Genomic DNA, 7946 nt, shown 5'->3' with positions numbered 1-7946 from the left:
ACCAGATGTAACCACCTTCAACATACTTGTTGACATGTTTTGCAAAGACGGGAATGTTGATGAAGCACAAGCTATTCTAGACTACATGATTGAGAGAGGTGAGGTTCCAGATGTCATAACTTACAATGCTTTACTTGATGGTTATTGTTTGCGTGGTCAGATGGAGGATGCCGAAAAGCTACTTGATTTGATGGCCAAGAATGGTTGTGAGCCTGATATTGTAAGTTTCAACACTATGATTAATGGATACTGCAAGGCTAGAACCATTGACAAGGCACTGAATTTATTCCAGGAAATACTTCAAAAAGGAATAATGACACCTAATATTGTTACCTATAACACTCTTATTGATGGACTATGCAAAGTTAATAGACTCCCACTTGCCCGTAAATTGTTCAAGGATATGCAAGGTCATGGAATTATTCTTGACGTTTTTACATATTCTTCATTGCTTGACAGCTTATGCAAAAATGCGCTACTTGATGAGGCAATAGCATTACTTGAAGATATGGAATATAATGGTGTTAAGCCTCATATTGTCATCTACAATATCCTAATGGACAGTTTGTGTGAGGCTGGGAAACCTGAAGATGCTGCAAAATTCTTCTCAGATCTTGTATTGAAGGGCCTACAGCCTGATGTTAAAACATACAACATATTGATCAAAGGTTTTTGCAAGAAAAGGCTCATGAATGAAGCTGTTGAATTGTTGACAAAGGAGAAAATGATTGTTATCCTGATGATCGTACCTATAATACAATTATCAGAGGATATATTGTCAACAATGACTTATCAAATGCATTCTACTACTCTGACCTTATGGGTAGCAAGGGATATGAAGTTGAAGCTGATACTTTCTCGTTATTTATTGGCCTCTTGTCTTCTGATAACTTAAGTGACTCTGCAAAAGATCAGCTAAGGAAGTCCACCAAATGAGTTGAATAAAAACAACAGAGGGTAATTATGACTAAATTTTAGAGATATGCAAGATCTCAGTATAGTTGAGATGTTCCTCCGTGTTGTTTGTAATGTCTAAAACGATACGAGTCACACGTTAGATTACTTGTATTTTGGCTTGAGATTTTGTTTTTAGTTTCTTTGTCTACTTCATCTCAAGTCCCTGATAACCATCTTATTTTATGACTCGTATTTCTGGCCCTTGGGCTGTTTGTTTCTTCATTGTATTAAGTTGGATGTGTGCTGATAATATATGATGTTTTGTTTCTATCATAGAAAAAGCTGATGAAGCGTCCTTTCACTGTGTTGTCGATTTCAGTTTGACAAATCCATCTGGCTATTTCCCTCATCGTGTCATGTTTACAACCTTAATCAATGGCTCTATCCACAGTGATGTCCCAACTCCTAACTGAGAACAAACCCATATTATATTGAATTTCTGATTGATCACCTCTTTTAAGTTTTAACTCATCAGTTCGCAGTGTCTTAACCAACTAATCTGTGGTCTGTCCCTGCCTGGTGTAGCTATTAATTTATATTGTTGCTGTTTATTTTGTTTGAAAGAAACTGATCATTTTATTGACAATCTGTCTGTTACTGTTTGATCTGGTGATCGGAAAAATTATGAACAGCATGTGATTCTTACAACCTGTGATAATCTTCAGAAAAGGGGAGTCATGGTTAATGGTACATGCCTAATGTGTAACAGCAAAGTAGAATCACCTGAACAGATGAGGAAAACAAGTGACGAGGAAAGGCTGTTGTTTGAAGTGCTCCAGCACCTGCTGTATCATTGGGAAGATGATGACTCGTAACTCGTATGATTCTATCTTTCGTCTTGTGGAGCACTACAATATCGACATCGATTAATTTGGTGAGCAGGCAAATACAACGTTTGGCTTGTCTTAATTTTATTGTAGCTCCTGCATTATTGTTTGTGTAATGTGTAAGTTGCTTGTGGATCTTGTCAGTTATTCTCTTGTGATCTACTCCAAAGAAGAAAATCTGGAAATAGGGGGTTGAGAATGAAAAGTGGTTCACAGTACTGATCTTGTTTACATCTCCATCATGTGAAGAATTTGTTTATACTAACTTTGTTTGCCCTAGTTTGCTTTCCCAAGCTAATCCCATCTCTCCACCAATTGTCAAGCAACTAGCTCGAACCTATTGCATACTAGTACTAAAAAGATTAGCGCCGACGTGTACCAGCTAAATCCTCCGTGGCAAGAGGCAATTGGAGAAAGATACGCGAGGAAGAAGGAAATAAAAGTGCGTGTATTTTAATTTTCTGAAAGAAAGAAGAAATAATTTCAATCAAATTTCTTCACAGTTTCACAATCAATAATCACCTCCCTGAAGTCAAATCCAGAGGAGAGAGAAAAATGGGTCGATCTTATTCATGTTCATACTCATGGTGTACAATTTTTGTAATAAGCTTGATGATGAGTAGCAGATTTCTTGTGTCAGAAGGAGTATGGCTGAATCTGCCGAGTACAGGAACCAAGTGTGTTTCTGAGGAGATCCAGAACAACGTTGTTGTTGTTGCTGACTATGTTGTTATTGATGAACATGGTCATGCTCCTCCCACTGTTTCTGCTAAGGTTGATTTTTTACTCATTTCATTTTCAACAGTAGTTGTTGTTTTATTTCTTACAATTTAGTACTAAGTTTTAACAACTTGGTTGATCAAATTATTGTACCTTGTTCATGTTGCTAGAGCTCGCAATATGTGATTATGCTTTTATTTAGTGGTTAATGAGGATTAGTTACTCTTTTACTTTCAGAATTAGTGAGAAACCCTAACCTTTGTGCTTCGGCAAGATTAACTTTGTATTATGATGCTGTGTTATTTGCTGCTGCCTCTAGTTAATTATTGTTGCTAGATATGGAGATTTGATGTATAATCAATGCAACGGCCTGTGTTGATGATATATTTAGATGTCACTCGAAAACCGATTGGAGAAGCTATGCTATGGTAGAAATGGCTTATAGAGTTGATTATGGTCCTTTATTCGTATTCTTTTAGAAATTAAGTATAAATTTGAACAAGGAGCATGGTTGCAAATTGCGAAGTGTATGGTTGTTCATTTCCCCGGGGAAGACGGTGGATCGAACCCTTGGGGTAGCGTAAGTGGTTTTTTTTGGGGGGGGGGGGGGGGGTTGTCATGTTTACGGCTTGGCTGCCGAATCCGTGAGAGAGGGTAGGCCCAAGGCTTTTCCTGAACCGGTTTTGCCGGTCTAGAAGAAGAAAAAGAAAAGGATGGCACAATTGTGAGAATTCTTTTAGTCACTTAAATTTGTGCTTCTTTTGATTTTGCACACTTTGGTAAGTAAGTTTCCTTGTTTATGTTTTTAATATATCAGGTGACATCTCCTTATGGAAACACTCTCTACCACCAAGAAAATGTGACTCATGGTCAGTTTGCATTGACAACTAGTGAAATTGGCAACTACGTCGCTGCTTTTGGGTTGATGGTAATCATCAATCTGCGACGCTCAATCTTGATTGGAAAATTGGGATTGCTGCCAAAGACTGGGATTCAGTTGCGAAAAAAGAGCATATTGAGTTAAGAAGATGTTTTTAAACCCATGTGTTAGTGGGTGTCTCTTCCTGATATGTTCCAATTCTTTTCCTATGGCTGAACATAACGATAACTACTTTGTACGAGTTCTCTAGGGTGTTGAGCTTGAGCTCAGAAAACTTGAAGCAGCTGTGGAAGCAATTCACGAGAATTTACTATATTTGAAGAACAGGTACCTAAATTTGCACATCTTAAAAGAATTGGGCATCATATGATGTACTCTTGGGCTACTCCCCAGATTCCTTATAATGACCGACTTTCCAACTTAATTCTCTATGTGATTATGCCTTTACTTGTAGGAGTGTAGGACATGGATTTGTACTTTGTAGATCTAATGGGTTATAGAATGTCGAATTACATTGCATTAGAATGTCTGAGTTGAAGTAGACCTAATAGCATATTCAAGGCTGTTATAGACTTCTAGCTAGCTAGCAACAGTGCAGTGAATAGATTGTATGGATTCCTGATGTAGTATTGTGAATGATACCATTGCTGTCTAAAGTGTTATCAACTGCTGCATGTTGACCGGTAGAAATAGAAACATCTGAGAGACAATGCATGTAAACCAAGGGCATATGCATTTAAAGACATGGTGGGGGAACTTTGGAGGTGAAGGGATGCTTATACAAGCATTTTGAGGAGAGCCTGCTAATACCGGGGCATTTAAGGGTGTTATATTTTTGTAAATGCATATCTGGTATGCATTCATACTTCTTATTCAGGATGCCTCCTGCACCTTTATGCCTTTGATATTCAAGTACTTAGATGATGCTTGCAAGTTGCAACACAAGAAAGGAGATAAACTGGTTTACTGAATTTCATAAATTCTATTCGATGAGTCTGATCCTTTTTTCATTTGCATTATACTCCCTCCGTCTTTTATTAGTTTACCCCTTTTGACTTTTGATACTATTCACATACATGACTTTGACTATCATTTGTAATTTGTATTTAAGGAAAAATAGTAGTATGTGAGATCTTGTTGGATTCGTCTCAATGTGTATTATCCAAATCTCAGCTTTTTGTAATTTTTGCTTATCGAAAATTAGAGATATTAAGGTTCAAATTAGTATCTCGGCAAATGTGCCCCAAAGAAAAGGGTAAACTAATAAAAGACGGAGGGAGTAACAATGACCGGATGATAACATTCTCCAAAAAAACCCTTAGGGTGGGATCATTTGTGTTAGCAGGTATAAAGTTGAACCTGGAGATGTGTTGCATATGTTCTCTATAATCGTGCGCTGTTCTGAACTAATTGTTCACCTACTTTGTCTAATGTGCTAAGCCTTGTTTTTCATTTTTCCGGATTGTGGAATATCAGCTGCATTGCCCAAATATAGAGGGCGTTGCTATGAGAAAATTGAAACAACAGTTTTGCCATATGAAGTTAACAGATAGCTTTGTTGGATTTTTGCAGAGAAGCAGGAATGAGGGAAGTGAGCGAAAAAACCAACACTAGAGTTGCTCGGTTAAGTATTATGTCCCTTGGCGTGAGTATTGTGGCTTCACTCTTACAGGTCTGGCATCTGAAGCACTACTTCCAGAAAAAGAAACTTATAGAGTTTCCTTTATCACATTTCTAAGTCTGATAAAATCAAGGACTGCCGAGAAGTTGACAAACAGAAGAGCAAAGGTTTTGTTGTCTCTAAAGGAAGACACTAGATAGAGTTTGAGCAAACAATAACTATTTTGGCACCCCCAAAACCAAAAAAAATCTACAATTTACTTAGCTAGTTATTTGATTGTTTTAGCCTGCATGCAGTGGACCTTGTTTTGACGGGAATTACATTTACTTGTTTTACTGTGCAATTATTTGTGGATATATTCTCAACAATGACATATCAAATACATTCTATAATGGTGATCTTATGGTTAGCAAAGGACTTGAAGCTAATGCTCAAACTTTCTCTTTGTTTGTTTGCCTTTTGTCTTTGGATAGCTTAATGACTTGTCAAAAACCCATCTATTAGAGTTCATCAAGAATGACTTGAATAGAAAAAAGAAGTGGTTAATTATGGCTAGACATGGAGATCTTGTAAATCGAGAATCCCGCTTTATGTATTGTGATGATCACAGTATTGTTGAGATGTTTCTCCGGTTTGATTTGTAATGCCTACAATGATATGAGTTAGGCGTTAGGTGACTTGTGCTTAATGAAGCGTCCGTTCAGTGGTTGCTATTTTCCTATCCCTCGTTGTCGATTCCTGCTTCTCTCTTCAACGAATCTAAGTTGGGTTTCCTCCTTATCATCTCTCCTTTACAGTTTTGATATTCAGTTGGAACTGTCTGATGTTTGGTCTATATTTGTGATCAAATTATCGAGGATTCGATATCAATTTGGTTGGATGTGCAACTTTTAATTGATATGGAGAATGTATGGGTGACTTAAGGGTTTTGGACCATCATATCATCAGAGATATAGAGATAAAATGATACTATTTTCAAATTTCAGAGAGAAAAAACATCTTCAAATTTACTACATTTATTTTTGTTTTACCTCATCATCTCTATTCCTCTGGCGAGGGCTATTATTCTATCATTCTCTATTGGATATATTAGTAAGTTTTATTATAAATAAATCAAATTGTATTATTATGAACCTTTTTTTTTTGCAAAGAGTAGTAAGTGTTTGGGTGGAATATTTGCGCTCTTGAATTTTAGAGGATAGTGGGAGCAGGTATGAAACAATTAGGGATGTGGGTGAGATTTTTGAGGGGGCGAGGGTTTGGAGAGTCCAGCCTCTAGACTCGCCCTGCCTTTTGACATCCCTATAGGGGTTCATTAAGGTGAAACAATTCGCATCGAAATATCAACGGCATTTCTATTGTAGTCATAATAAATATGACCATGAAAATCTAATGGTTTTACAATGATTCCTTGACTAACCCTTTAAAACCTGAAATCATACTGGAACAACTAGATTTCCATGGTCATATGTATTTTTCACCACATGAAATTCTCAAATTACCTATATGTTTTATCGTGACTGAAACAAACAGTTTGTGCATAATAGATTTTATCATGGCTGAAACAAATTGTGTATGCCGAAGCTTGAGCTTCCACTTCCATTTCCTTAAAACTACTCCATTAGGCCCTATTTCTTTGGACAAGTTTCGGTTCAGTTGAGTTCAATTCAATTCATTTTAGTTCAGTCTAGTTAATTTCAGTTTCAGTTCAACTATTTCTCTCTCTCATTTTTACTTCAATTCACTTCATATTAGTTTAATTCAGCGCAAAAGGACATGGCCTTAATCATCATACTTGAGTTTTACCCAATTCACAATCATACATTTTTTGTTCAGATAATTAAAAAGGTGCTTAGTGTATCTTGTAAAAAAAGTGTACATATAGTAAAAAAAAAAGTGGTACACTTAGTTTAAAAGAAGTAGTATATTAGAAAAAGAACATCACTGTCGACTTGTGTGGACCTGGTTTACAGTATAATTAGTGTGCATCCGGCTCACGCACATGAATCGGGACCCACACTACTATAATATATAGAAACCCACTATGTCACAAATATATACATTATATAAGGGAGAAGTACACTATATCACAAACAAATACAATATACTCCCTCCGTTTTTTTTAGATGTAACATATTGACTTTGGACACTATTCATCCAATACACTTTGACCATTAATTGTTATTTATACATAAGAAAAAATATAGTCATGTGGGATCTTGTTTGATTCGTCATGGTATACACTTTTCAAATATATATTTTTTTTTATAATTTTCACTTTTATACAACTAGAGAAATTATCGGTCAAAGTTGTGCCTCGACAAATGTGAAAACTCCAATGTTACATCTAAAAAAACGGAGGGAGTAACACATTCCCCTCAAAAAAAAAATACACTATAACACATAGAAACACTATCACAAAGAAACACTATAACTCTTGCAAAAAAAAACACTATAACACAGAGAAATACAATAGACCACATATAAACACACTATATCGAAACTGACAATATTATCCTAATATTCTATAACAAGTTCAATTGGATAATAAACCTGGTGATAAACGCTGTTTTCTCTCGGTCTTCTTCGGCCATCTTGATCTGCTTATATCAAGAGAAAGCACGATAAAGCCAACGAATATAACAATGAACCTCGGTTAAGGAAGCGTCAGGCTCCATACCAAGCTTCAATTCAACGTTTTCTGCTTCATACGTTTATGAGATGCCGGAGGTGAATCAGAGGGAGGGGCAGCCCTCGCCCGCGGGGCTTTAGGATATTAGCTAATTGGAAACATAGCTCTTTTATCGCGGAATTAGACCTGCTATTAACGTTGGCTTATCTGTTCTATAGAAATATATTAAAAGGCGTGCGTGACAATGTAAGTCATGTCAATTAACAAAAGTAAAATTAGCTTGCAACAAAATTTGAACATGTGACATCT

General features: G+C 36.4%; 1 pseudogene; it reads left to right on the top strand.

Moving 5' to 3' along the window:
• The first annotated feature begins 932 nt into the window (after positions 1-932).
• Positions 933-5397, top strand: LOC125496294 (transmembrane emp24 domain-containing protein p24delta4-like; annotated as a pseudogene).
• The last annotated feature ends 2549 nt before the right edge of the window (positions 5398-7946 follow it).

The sequence above is a fragment of the Beta vulgaris genome, chromosome 4 (genome assembly GCF_026745355.1).
Source record: "Beta vulgaris subsp. vulgaris cultivar EL10 chromosome 4, EL10.2, whole genome shotgun sequence".
Lineage (NCBI taxonomy): Eukaryota > Viridiplantae > Streptophyta > Magnoliopsida > Caryophyllales > Amaranthaceae > Beta > Beta vulgaris.
Note: the sequence above shows the minus strand (reverse complement) of the source record. Positions and strands in the feature narration are given on the sequence as shown.